Raw genomic sequence first — 13,790 nt, forward strand, 5'->3', positions numbered from 1 at the left:
CTGGAAAATTAAAAAAAATTAAAAAAAAGAAAAGAAAACCAGCTGTTGCAGACTTTTTCCTCTCTGGCCTTCAGCAGATTAGCCTCAGGATGGATTCCTGCCCTAGGTACACCTTTTTCTAGTTCCCAAACAGAACTTTATGCAAGAGTGGACCTGGAGGTTGGGGGGATGGTGGGTACTTCTGGTGAACTGGTCTCCCTACTCAGGCTGAGGATGGGGGCCACTTGGGGACACTCTCTGGGCCAAGCTGGTCCTCTTCCCATCTGCATCCCTGCCTCCTGACTCATTTCATTCCAACCAATAGATTCATAGCATGCAAATGTGATGAATAGGCAAAGAAATGATTGGCTCATTTTCCCCTGATGTAATAATGCCACTATTCAAGTAACTCCTGTGTACCCCACCCCCACCCCAATTCAGGGCTTTTGATCATGTTTCTGGCAAGAAACTCAAACTCCTCTATTTCCCCTTTTCTTTTCTCTTTATGAGTTAGAGAGTCACTTAAAAATGCCCGACTCATCTCCCAAGGGATGGGATGTGTGGAGGACCAGGAAGCCAGCACCCTTAGGTCTGAACTACCGTGGTCCTGCTGAGGCCCCATTTGCCTCTGCTGGCTGTGAGTAGCATCAAATCCAGGATTACAGAGCCCATTTACTAAGAGATTTTGTGAGAATCCATGTCCAAAGGCTTCCTGAAACCAAACCCTAGCATATCGGCTGTTCCTTTCAGCCCCTAATTTAGTAATTCTATTGAGAAAAAGAGATTGTGGGTTTTTTTATTTGGTGTGATTTATTCTTTATCATATAAATAATAATAATTTACACAAAGCTCTTCCCCAAACAGAAGAGAATCTGTACATAAAAATAAACAAAAATTAAACTGAGCTGGGCCTGGTGCCCAGAAAACCAGCCAATTCCAAACACAACCAGGGGGAAAAATTATTCCAGGTCCTGGGAGCTCTGGGGCCTTGGCTGGAATTCTGGGCGGAGGCTCTGGTCCGGGAAGCTACTGCCCCTCTTCCCTTGATCCTGTGCAGGACGATGGCACCCCTGGCATCCAGCACTCACGGAGAGCCAACCTACAGGCTCTTTGGGCTGGGATTTGGACTCAAAGGAATAATCAATTTTTAAATTCCTAGGCTTTATTGCTTGCTGCTGTTTTCCAGGGACTGCAGGAGCTACTGTGGCTAAGAAGATGGGGTATTGGCCAACACCCAAAGTGGGTGGAAGCTGCCTATGATTCCATCTTTTCCCTGTAGCTCATTACAGGCACCTGTTGGGCAGAATATTCTCTGATCTTCTTTTCTCTTAAAGCTTCGACCACCCCTGGAGGCTTGTTATTTCTATAGATATTGAAAGATGACAAGCAATCTCCTTGGCCATTGATTAATTTCCCTCAACAGACGCTCTTGGCTATTTGCAACGTCTTTCCCCGCCACCCCTCTTATTTCCAGAAAAGTCTCTAAGAGGGAGACTGCCTTTCCACATTTTGACTTTGTACCTTTACTCAAGGGGGAATACGTATGGCTGGAGGAGACTGTATGCTCTCTCCTCCCGTCCCAAGGCAGGAGTTATATCTGCACAGTCATTTACGATTAAAGAGCTTGTAGATGGTGAAGGTGATGCTGATAGTGAGCGTGATAATGTTGAAGATGATGATGGCAAAGGTGACAGGGAAGATCAAGAGAAAGGGGAGTGTGCTAGTGATTTGGAAACTGCCCTGTTTCTGGGGCAATTATCTGGCTTAGACTGAAATGAGAAAATGATGGATTGTGAAGGTGGAAATGATGGCAACATGATGGTGAAAGTAAGGAACAGGAGAAGGGGGAAATGAAGGTAAATGTGTGCAGGTGAAGCTTCAGGTGAAGAGCAGCGGCGTAGAGGGGTTAAGAGCTGAGATTATGGGCCAGACATTCTGGTTTCAAATTCCAGCTCCAGCACTTATAGTTTACATTAGTTAGTTAACCTCTCTGAGCCTCAGTCTCTCCATCTATAAAATGGGGATTGTGACAGTACCTCCCTAGTAGGGTTGCTGGGAATGCATGTAAAGTACCAGCTCATGGTAGATACTGTGCAAAGCTGTGTGATGTCAGGTGTCAATGGGGGGAGCGGTTACAGCTACATCCAGAGTGAGGGCCACCAAACACAGCAGGCAGCGTTGGAAGGTTCAGGAGATCTTGATTGGGTTCTGTCACTCACTTCATGTGACTCCCCCTATCTAGACCTCGGTTGCCTTGTAAGTGAAATGAAAATTTGAGTGAATAATGTTAAGACCTCAAAAGTCCCCTCAAGCAGTAAAGCTCTACATGTGTGGCTGATACATGGCCCTGTGGGAATATCGAGGCCCAGGCAAGACCCTACAGATCTGGAGGTCCTGGGGTCCATTCCGCAGGCATGACTGGAACAGGGGTTGAACAGAGGGAGATGCTGAGCAGGTGGCACCAGCCTTCTTCTAGGGGTAATGGAGAGGTGAGCTCCTGCGTGGGGGAGAAGGCTCCAGCTGCCCCGAACTCCCAGGCAACTGCCAGGCCCCAAAGTGCAGCCCTGATGGGGCCACGCTGCAGATCTCAGTTATACTGTGACTGGCCATGTTGACGTCTGCTCCCAAGCTGGGCACATGTGGGGTTTCACTAACAGAACCAGCCTTTCCCAGTTCTGCCCCTTATTCACATTCTCCACCAGTGTCTTCCTTCCCCCTTGGGTTGAAGGACAGAAATGAGAAGCCAAGTTCACTCATGCGCAGTGCCTACTTAAACCTTTATGGATTCCTCTTGTTTGGGCCTTGCCGAAGAAGGGCAGAGCCCTCTAATGCCTCCAGAAGCAACAAGTAGCTCTTGGAGGCAACAGAGGAGGAATCACCACAGGAAGTCCTCCATTCGTGCCCCAGAGGGAGCCCGTGCTTTGGGCGCATTGGCCCCTAAAGTCAAAGGTGGGGAAGCGGGCTTGGCCTTCAGGGTCAAGGACCCTTCATCAGTCTGTCACCTCTCCTCCTAACAAGGTGCCATGGGCTCTCCAGCATCAGCCAATCACCCTCCTGAAGGAGGGAGAAGAACCCCGCCATGTCCTGGGTTCCAGTCCTAGAACTGTCACTCATATCTGGTCTATGGTTGTGGCATGGTTTTCATCCAGGAGCCAAGGCCTACCTGGTGGTATTTGTCCTCCTGCCAAAGCTTTGGCTCAAGTCCCAATCCACCTGGATTCGGGGGACTTCGGGCTGTGTGTTTGTGTGTGTGCATTTGGTTGTTAGAAGACATAATGCAAATATTAACAATCTACTTATTAAGCTCTTACTACGTGCCAGTCTTTCTGTTAGATGTCCACATGCATCATCTCACCGAATCCTCATTTACAGATGAGGAAACAGGCTCAGAGCAGTTCGGTTACTTATTCAAGGTCATGTAGTTGAAAAGCATCAGAGTCTCGATGTACAGATCTCCTGAAGCTAAGACTGTGCTCTTGCCCACTAAGCTATGCACCTCCCACCTGAATGGACGTGAGGTCCCCTTCCTGACACTCCGTAAGCAAAGTGTGTTGAGGTCTGCGTGGAAAGTCAAGGAGTGGTCACTCTTAGGCCTCAGATCTACCTGTCCACTCATGATCTCCTGTCTACATGAGACTGTCCAGAGAGCCTCCCAGGAAAGCTGGAGCAGAGCCTCGGGCTACCCAGACAGCTCAAGGAGGCCACCAAATCTCTGCTGAGTGAGCAAACCCCCATCTTTAGGCCCCACCGTGAGCTCACTATGAGAACGCCCCTAATACCCCCTTTTTAGCCCTTGCCCTCTCCATCAGAGTAACCCGCCAACTCCTTTGTTCTCTGTTACCTCTCCTACCTCCAGAATGTTCTCTGCAGCACACCCCTGGGCTCTCTTCCTCCTGTAGCCCCAGACTTGGAAGATTAGACTGCTCCAGCCTACAAATCTCCCATTTGGGCTTCTCTTTGGGGGCCCAACTTCAGACACATCTCTGCATCTCGCTTGTATTCTACAAATCAAATGAAGACCTGAGTCTCCTCGTGGCTCCTCTGGACCCCCTCCTCCCTGCAACTTCCCCCTGCTCACCAGCTGCACAATGCAGTCAGGGGACGGGGGTGGGCCTGCAGAAACCAGCTTGTTTCCGAGGCTGGAAAACAGAACTGTAGGAAATTAACAGGCTGAGAAATGTCTGCTGGGCTCTGTGTTTGTTTTGTGCCCTCAGTCTTTCTCTCTGCAGCTCCCTCCTCCTGCCCCTGCCACCTCCATGGATTCCCGTAGCCCCAGCACTCAGCGGGGGTGCACGGAGTTGGGGGGGGGGGCTTTGCAGGAAGGTGTATCTTGGGGTGTGTGTGTGTGTGTGTGTGTGTGTGTGTGTGTGTGTTTAGGGATGGCAGACCTGCCCCTCCTTCTGAGGCAGCTTAGCCAGAAACGCCAGCGGCAGAGACAATTGTGCGGGTGGGGATGCTGAGCACAGAGCCGGCAGAGCCCGCGGGCAGGCAGAGAAGCACCACACAAGAAATTGATTCCATTAAAAAGTAATCTTAAATTTAATAAAAGTTATGATTTGATTATAGCCACAGAACCTACAGGCAAGAGGGAAGGGGGTGGATTCTAGTGATGGATAAACAGAAAGGAAAAAAACAAGGAGGGGGAGGGAATGGAGAGAGATGCTTAGGTTTGGATGGATGAGAGGATGGAAAGACCTGGGGGTGGGGAATGAGACCATTTTCTTTCCCTCAGATGGAAGAAAAAAGCCTATGGCTGGTTTCCAAAGAGGAAGCAGAAAGAGGAGTGAGTGAAGATTCAAGGAGATCTCAGGAGATAGAGCAGTTGGGGGAGGCTGGGGCATGGAGGCAGGGCCTGGAGAGGTGGCTATGCAGAAAGGATGTCCCTGAGCCCTGGGATGGTAGGTGAGGAACACAAAGCATCAATTTTGCAGTCAGATAGGCATTCCTGGGTTGAGATTCTAGGTCCGCCTCTTTCTAGTAGTAGTGTGCCTAACCCTTCAGACCCTTAGTTTCCTCATCTGCCCCATGGAACTAGGGAGATAGCATCTATCACATAAGGTGGTTATGAGGGTGAAAAAACTATGCAGGTGTGGTATCTGGCATCTCCTAGGTGTCCAATGAGGGGTAGCTCCTTTCCCATCCCTCCCCCACTGAGGGCCATTGCCCCCTGCCCTGCCCCCTCCCACGTACTTGTAAACACTGGCCAATCCCACTCCTTTCTTTTATTCTTTTTGTGGTTGTGGGACTGAGTGGCCTATGTCTCCCTTCTCAACGTGAGGATTTGGTTCTTCTGGGTAGTCTCATACTTTGTTTTCGCCCATCTTTCTAGAGCATGAATAGGGCACTCACTCTAGTCTATTATGGGGCTAAGGGACCATCTGGAGGACATTTCCCTGCCCCCCACCCCCAGCCCATTGCCTTTTACTCCTCAGGTACATCCAGGTGGGAGTTTTATGCAGAGCCAAAACTCTCCCGACCCCTGAGAAGTATCCCTGTGGTCGGATTGCTTAGGCCCAGCCCTTGGCCATCATAACCAGCTCCTGTTATGCACAGCATTTGGCTTTCATGCAAGCCTCCTGTTAGTTCCTTCCAACAAGCCTGGACCCTGTCTCCAGACCTGGCGTAGGGAGCCAGGGGCCTGCAGGGTCAGCACCAGCTCCAGTGAGTGGGGCCTGGGCAGGAAGCCAGGACCTCACTGTGAGATGCTAAGTGAGGTGAGAGCCAGAGATCTCAGCTATCCTGGAATCCAGGAATTGGGAACCAAGAAATATAGTCACGGTGACAGGAATCTCCAGGGGACACAAGAAATCATTCTGGAGATAATGTGACCAGTTCTGCTCAGTCACGTCCCCTTCCACACTGTTTTCAGCAAAGTAGCTCTGCCTGAATTTGTTCTCGCCCTTTGGCATATTAAAGATACCTGCTGGTTAGAGACATTGAGGGAGGTAGACTGGTAGTATTAGTTTCTCTGTTTTACTGATGAAGAAATTGAGGTCAGAAAGGGTGAGCTATTTCCCTCAGACCACACAGCTTGTAGTAGATGGATCTGGGACTGAAAACCAAGTATTCAGACTCCAGTTGCAGAGCTCTTTCTTACCAGGCCCCCACAGCCTCCCCAACCAAACCATTACTCGTCATGACTGCATCTGCGGGAGCCTTTGTCACCATTGCTATCACCATGCTGCTCAGCTTCACCTCTTTTGCCAAAATCACCACCCTGGGCCCTACTGGGCAACCTCTGGGCTCACACACTCCTCCTCGTCCAAGAAGGGCAGCCCAGTCCTGGATTCTCATGTCCCGTGAAGTCCCCAGAGGGAAGAAACTATAGCCCTGAAGATTGGGGGAGGGCATCTAGAGAGAGCAAAGCACAGTGACCTGTAGCTTAGGGGCTCAAAGCACTGCTGGGGATCTGACTGGGACTATGGACGCAATCTGGCCATTACCCCCAAAGTGTGAGCACCCCTGCCAGCTTTCCATACCCCTTCATGGAACCACCCTTCCCCTGGGCCGGGACAGGCAGGCTTCCTCTGGGGCTGGGGTCTCCAGCAGTGCAGCCCTGCAGCTTCCTGCGCGTACACACATGTGCGTGCTGACTCTCCAAGACAGAGATCTCACTCTGCTACCCAACCTGAGTCCTGTCAGCTGTACGTGTTCTTGTTCTGTTCTCTGGGCAGAGCATGTGCAGTCCAGCATGCCCTAGGATAAAATCTAGCCATCCCACTCTTTCTTTAAGGAGGATGTCTCTCCGCCCCTCTGCAGAGACTGAGAACATGGAGGGCCGTGGCTGGGGTGAGGGATCATTCAGGGAAAGGTCCTCCAGTGGATGGCGCCCAGCCTGTATTCTCAAATGCAGATCCTTAGTGGTACTTGAAATGGTGCCTAGCTCCAAGAATTGTCTGGGTGACATTTACAAGGAGCTACCATAGAGTCCTAACTTCTGCATGACATTCACTAATAAACCACCTTCTCTGGCCTCTCCCCAGAGCTGGCCTCCCGTGATGAACGCAGAAGGGGGTGCAGGCAGGGAAAGGGTGCTAACGTTGGCCAAGAGCCTACTGTGTGCCAGGCTGGTGCTAGAGGCTTGACCTACAGGATGCCATTTGATCCTTGTAACACCTTTGTGAGGCAGTTCTTATGATCCCCCACTTTGTAGTTCAGGAAACAAAAGCTCAGACAGGTTAAGTGACTTGTCCAAGATCACACAGGAAGAAAATGGCAGAGCCAGGACTTGGACCTGAACATGTAGACTTTGATTTGAACCTTAACGTGGACTTGAAAGCCCATGTTCTTTCCGCCTCGGGTGACTTTCATCTCTGGTTCAGCCCCAGGGAGGGCTCCTTCACAGGAAAAAGGTCTCCACTCCAACTTGGCAGTGTCTTTCAAAATGAAAAATTCATATACATTTTGAGCCAGCAATCTTTCTTCTAGGAATGAATCCTCAAGAACCACTTCTACATGTGAACAAGGTGTGTTAGATGTTCACTGCACAGAATGTGTTAGATGTTCTTATTTGCAACCATAATAAAACCAGAAACCACATAAATGTCCATCAATAAGGGAATGAGTAAATAAACAGAATTACCACGTAGCTGTAAGAAAAGAAGAGGCAAACCTTCACTGGACAGGCAAAGCTCTAAAACACAGGGTGAGGGGGGAATGACAATACTTGAATATTGCATATATTTATACATATCATATCTTACATGTACATACATATTACATATATGTATTTTGTTTATGTAGTTTCCCAGTGAGGGGAAATAGGAAAGGGTAGGGAAGGATGAAGAGGAGAATAATTGCCGGGCCACAGGAACCGACCCTCTCCACTCCATCTTTCTTTAGGGCTGTGTCCTCCTCTTACCCCTGAGGGTTCTCAGTGCAGACACCAGTGTGCCTGGGACAAGGGAAGGAAGTTTCTTATCAACGCTGGGCATGACTTCCTCTTACCATCCCCATCCCCACCTGGTACCTCCTGCAAGCAGCGCAGATAAGACCTGAGGTTGGTGGTCCCAGGAGGTTATTTCATTCTGTTATAATCAATGAGGGGTCAACACATCTTGCCATTACAGTACAGGATGAGGGGGAAATTGGGGTCACCTTCTCTGGGCTGCATCTCATGATGCGTTGGAGCTATGCAACTTGGACCAAGTATGAGTCAAGCTTGTGACTTAGTTCCTCCTTCTGTTTCTTGTTTATTACTAAGTTTCGTATCCTGTAAATCAGATGAAATCTGGAGACATCTAATCAGGAAGGGTGGGGCGGCAGGGATGTGGAGCACACGTGACGAACAGGGAGGGATTGGTTGAAAGTTTTCATTGGTCTTTAAAGATCTGTCTTGGGATGAGGCTTATGTCATAAGAGCTGTTAGTAGGGACATCAATTGCGACTGGGTGCCTTCCTCCCCACCCCGGTATAGTCACACCCTGCCCAGATGGGCTTCGGATGGACTTCTACCATTACACAGATAGACAACCTTTGTAGGAGTAAGAAAGCTTTCTCCCCGCCTCAGATTGGCCTGGAGAATCATCCTGGTAGTGTGTTCTTCTCACCAATAAACTCGGGTATTCCTGCTTCCCTGTTGAATGCCAGTTCAGTTACCCTAATGGACCAGCCCTCCCCCTCCTGCACACACACGCCTGCTTTCCCATCCGACTTGGTCCTCGTCCCTGCAGTTGTCTCTTTCTCTCCTGTTTCTCTAAGCTGAATTAGAGTCTCTTGGGTGCAAATCCAGCTCAAACTGGCATAGGCTTTTTGCTCACATAACTGAAAAGCCCAGGGATAGACTTCAGGCATAGCTGGATTCAGCATTGAGACAGTGTGGTCTGGCATCTATCTCTCTCCATCTCTCGGCTATGCTCTCCTTTGTGTGTTCTACCCTCTGGTACCCACTCCCCAAGTGGTTGAAGCAGGTCCAGGTTTAAACCTACCAATGTGGCAAACCTAATGGAAGGAAAGCACTCCTTTTCCAAAATAGTCTAGCAAAAGATCCAGCGCTGATCTTAGTGGATCAACTTTTATTGAATCATGTGGCCCAGTGGAGGAAGGCACAGATGGGCCAGCTCCGGTCATGTCCTGAGATCTGAGGTCAGGTCAGGTAAAGCTAGACCTTTCTAAACCACATGGACAGAGATAGGAAATGGGCGGTTTCCTAGGGGAAAATCTGGACATCCTCAGCAGCAGAAGGAAAATGGGAGAGTGGGATGGCAAATCAATATGACACTGACAGGATGAGGTCTTTTCTTCCCTAGGTCTTAGTTTTCTCTCGTGGAAACTTGGGTGTGGTGTCCGGATCTGATTCTGCTCTCTTGTACGCTCTCGCAGCCTGGTTTCTTTTCATAGCCTTGGGCAAGTTAAAGCAGCTCCCAGATCTTTCTCTGTCACCACCATTCTCACCATTCCTTTCCCCATTTCTGCTCCTGGTAGAGATGCTGTGGTACAGAGAGGAACAGGGAAGGATACAAGAGAAAGGAAGAGATAGGATGGGGGGAAAAAGAGAAGGGAAGAGCAACAGAGACCAAGAAAGGGAGGGAGGCAGAGGTTCAGGAGCAAATTTCCAAGGCTGTGCTGGTGCTGGGCGCCGAGGCCCGCCTCCCCTCCCGCTCACACCCCGCAGCCTGTTAGCAGTGCGTCATGGCTCAGCTGTGCCAGCACCCTGGCCGGGCTGGGCTCCAAGCCTCAATGGCTTTGTCAGGGTATCATTATCCCCATTCTGTGGCTCTTGTCACCTGCAGGTTCTTTCTTCTCCTCTGGCCCAAACCCCAAAGCCTGCACACAGGTGCCTCCGTGCTCACCTCCTATCCAGCTCTTGGTTCCTCCCAACTGCCACCTTCTTCAGAGCCCTCTCCACTGCCACAGAGGCCAGGACTTCACCCCTCTCGGTGCCAGCCCTTCCCCAAGCCCATTTCCCCCTCCTCCTACCTCCCTCTGACTGGGTTCTCCATTCTTGGTCTAGAGAGAGCCAAGGCCTCTGCTCCAGGGAGCCTCCTTGTCAGAAGTGACCAGAGGCCAGAGGTCAGAGGAGGCACAATGAGGGCGGTAGGCACATCTAGTCAACTGATGACCCCGTGAGAACTGAACACTCACCCAGTGTCTGGTCTTCGCAGCCTTAGGTTGGCTGCTCCTTAACTGCTTATCTCATACTTAGGACTTTACTGGTTATCCCATACTGAGGGTCCACTTTTCCTAGGCCCCACATCTTTATCTAGTTGTACGACTTTCACCTGGGTTTTAGGAGACAGCAAAGGCCCTGAGATCTGCCTCCAATTCACTATGCAAACCTTGGACAAGTCTCTTCCCCTCTGGGCTCCTTAGTTGTTCCACAGTAAAGAGATTGAAACTAGATCAGGGATGTAAATTCTGGCACGGATGCCACCATTTCTAATCCAGCGCCCGTGGCAGACATTGCTAATCAATAACATCACTCTCTTCTCAGGACACACTCCCGGCAGCTGCTACTCATCATTGAGCTTTAGCTTGCGTCTTGAAACTTCTTTCCCATTCCTGGACTGGCTGATCCCTAAGGGCCTTTCCAACACTGACAATCAAGGGTTCTCTTGGCCTGGTTGAATGAATATCACTTTCCCTACTGCCCATTTCTCCCTCCAGCTCATCTTTTGATCACCCCCATCCCTCCCTTTCTCCCATCTTGCCTTATTTCTAGGTTCCTGCTGCTGAGTCCATGAAAACCCTAGATGATGTCTGGGTCTCCAAGGTTCTGTTTACTGTCACTCAACTTCCAGCTCCTTGAAAGTTACATTTTCCAGGCAGTCACACTTACACATGTTGGGCAGTTCCGTAGCATTCGCTCGGGGAGGGAGGCTGTGAAAGAGACACTGGAGACAGTCAGAGGAAGGGCATCCATGATGTGACCAGAGAAACATTAAAGAAGAGATAACAGGGTGGGGAGACAGAGGGACTAGAGATAAACTTCTATATCAAGGCCAAACTAGTAGAAATAGGGAGGGGGGGTTGAATGGAATTTATCCTGCACCCCCAAGGTCACAGTGGGAGGGAGGACCAGGTAGGACTTACAAGCCAAGGACAAAGGGAACATATAAATTAGTAGCTCAGCTGACAAACATGAAAGGGGCAGAGGGTTTCTTGGGTGAGGAGGAGCTATCAAGAATTGTGATAATGATGGACTTATGGTGGGTGCGTCATGAGCGTCAAAGCACCCACTAGTTATTGATCAGAAGAGTTTGGTACAGGAAGGTGACTGCTGGCCAGCAACCAATTAGAGGCTTAAAGCAAAGCCAGACCTAGGTCGCAGGACATGTCTATCTCGTCAGAACCGCCTGGAGCAGTTTTAGAATTTCAGGAATTCCTGCCAAGTTTATCCGTGGGCCACGTGCCCTTGTGGGACATGCACAAGGGCCAGTTGGCCAGAAGCAGAGGAACCGCAGGAACGCCACCTATCTGCAGGCCTGGGATCAAATACCAGCTCATCTGCTTACTGTGACACTTTGGCCTCAGTGTTTTCTTCTGGGCACTGAGGATGAGTAGCATGGAACTCATAGGGTCGTTGCAAATATTAAATAAGAATGTGTGTAAAGTGCTTGGCACAGCGTCAGGTTTGTGGTTGATAATAAACAGTAGCTCGTAAGCTGGTAATGGTGGCATTGTTATTATCATGGGTGATGCAGCTAATTCACTCACTTTACATATGTCAGAGCTGGCCTAAGTGTTTACCTGTGTTTCTAACTGTAATGGTAGGAGTCTGCCAGGCACACCATCTGATTCCCATGGGATAGATACATTTTGTCTAAACCCAAAAGGCTGCAATTCAAAATGCCTGTCCTTGGGTGGGGGTTGTACATGGTATAGGAAGAGCTGGACAGCTCCCCTTGGTCCTCAGAGGAAGAACTCATTCTTTCCTAGGATGCAAAAGCCACATGTGGGACATAGCACTGGGGCCTGGCGATAGGCTGGGAAAGGGCCCCAAGAAGCTGAGCAGAGAGGGCAGCTTCTCAGGTCAGTGTGTGTCTCCTTCGCAGATGTGCTGCCAGCCCTGCCCAGCCCCCTGACCCCCACAGGGGACTAGGAAGGTAAACAGGGCTTCTGCTGCTGCCCGTGAGGCTGCTGCAGGGGTTACCCATCTGGAGTTAGCGAGAGTCAGCCAGGTCTGTGAGCCACAGTCGGATGCCTGTCAGCTGGGGACAGAGGTCCAGGGATGAGACTGTGAGGGCAACTTCCCAGATGCCCTGAAGCTGGTCTTTGTGCTGCTTTCCTGAGGCTTGAACTGTAAGTGGCTGAGAGTGGGAGGAGCCAGGGATCTCTGACCCCGTGTGTTGTGCCCATGTCTGTGACAGGCCATGCAGAGAGGAAGCCCAGGCCAGTGCAGGAAGCAAGCCCAGCCTCCCAGCAGGCTTCTCCCCCAGGCCTGAGAGTGGCGCCCGCCTGGGCCTTGTGACCATAGTCACTTTCAATATGCCCCTCGAGCAGGGCGTCACACCCTCAGGCCACAGCACAGAGGCCAAGAGGAAAAGGCTGTGGAATCACACAGGCACGAGTTCAAGTCCAGCTTTTCCATTTCCCAGTGTGACCTAGGGCTAAGGCCAGCTCTGTGAGAATCTGTGCCTCAGTTTCCTCACCTATAAGTTAAGGACGATAAAAAACGGGCTCCTGACAGGATTCAGTAAGAATGATGCATGTGTGGTATTTAGCCCAGGTCTGGCACATAGTAAGTGCTTGAAAAATGTTAGCTAGTTTTCTTCTAATTATTTCTATTGTGAGGTCCTCGAATGTACTGTGATTGAGCAATTAAACCAATTCCAGCCAGAAAGTCCATAAGGGCCAGTGTGAGAGTGAATCTTACCGAAGTCCAATGTGATTTGGTCTTGATCCTTCTGCCACCCCGAGGAAGTGGCCCAGGCCGGCCACAGAGGGACTGGAGAGCCCCTCTTTCCCATGGCCACCTGATCGCACAGCTGGGAAAGACAGAGATCTCAGATGATGTTCCCCCTGGATCCCCTTTGGCCTCTGTCCTGGCCAGGGTCCAGGAGAAGGATGGGGAATAGATGTCTCTGAGCAACGTTGCTCAAAGTGAGCGGCAGAGGAGGGCATAGAGCCCCAACCTGCTGAAACTTCCTTAGATTTCAGTCCTGACCATGTGGGTGGAGGCAGCCCACCACTCCTTCAAGCAATTGCTGAGAAAATAGGAGGGGAGTAATTGCTCACAGTCTGCCCCATGAGGAGACCCCAGACCGTCTTTGTTAGGGACCTGAGCGCAAGAGCCCCACCCAGCAGAGTGTTGTTCCCGCTCCTGTTTCCTCCTCCACTGTTGCCTTCTTTCTCTTCAGGAACAGACTGTGTTCCTGTGTTTACCTGGGAGGATAGGAGGCTGCTGTGTCTGGGTATTTCTCTGTACACTGGTCCTTCCTTGCCCCCCACCCAGCGGATGCCTGGGCCGGATTGTAGATTTCCGGAGTTGCCTACTTGAATCACAGGCTTTTATTTTTAGAAGATTACAAGTGCGAAGGCTGGGAGGAGAAGCCTGGGGGCCGAGAGCTGGGTGGGGGAAGAAGCTCAGGGGTCTGAATATGGTCACTGTGGCATGGGAGTGGAGTCAGACACTAAGGGGAGTAAGTGAGACGGTGGGAAAATGGAGGTGAGGAAGTAGGGGGGATCCCACTCTCCTAGCACCCGAGCAGGGATCAGAGTCTTTACTGGCTGGGCGGGGGAGGGCTAGCCTGCGGAGGGGGATGGGTCAAAGGTCACCTTTCTGGCATGTAGCTGGATCCCCAGGGAGGCTGAGGAGCCTGGGAAAGAGACAGAGAAAGTCCCTCCCCACGCCCCCCACCACCATCCCCCAG

General features: G+C 50.6%; 2 long non-coding RNA genes across 2 annotated transcripts in view; one reads left to right on the forward strand and one right to left on the reverse strand.

The window, feature by feature from the left end:
- Nucleotides 1-13,790, forward strand: part of LOC109451127 (uncharacterized) — a 57,816-nt gene that overhangs the window by 32,808 nt on the left and 11,218 nt on the right. The window lies entirely within an intron of this gene.
- LOC141567120 (uncharacterized) lies at nt 9,069-12,901 on the reverse strand. Its single transcript, XR_012489514.1, has 3 exons — nt 12,794-12,901; nt 10,757-10,797; nt 9,069-9,407 (listed from the first exon to the last, which is right to left on the reverse strand). It is a non-coding gene; the product is annotated as an uncharacterized LOC141567120 (long non-coding RNA).

Source organism: Rhinolophus sinicus, linkage group LG10 (assembly GCF_036562045.2).
Source record: "Rhinolophus sinicus isolate RSC01 linkage group LG10, ASM3656204v1, whole genome shotgun sequence".
Lineage (NCBI taxonomy): Eukaryota > Metazoa > Chordata > Mammalia > Chiroptera > Rhinolophidae > Rhinolophus > Rhinolophus sinicus.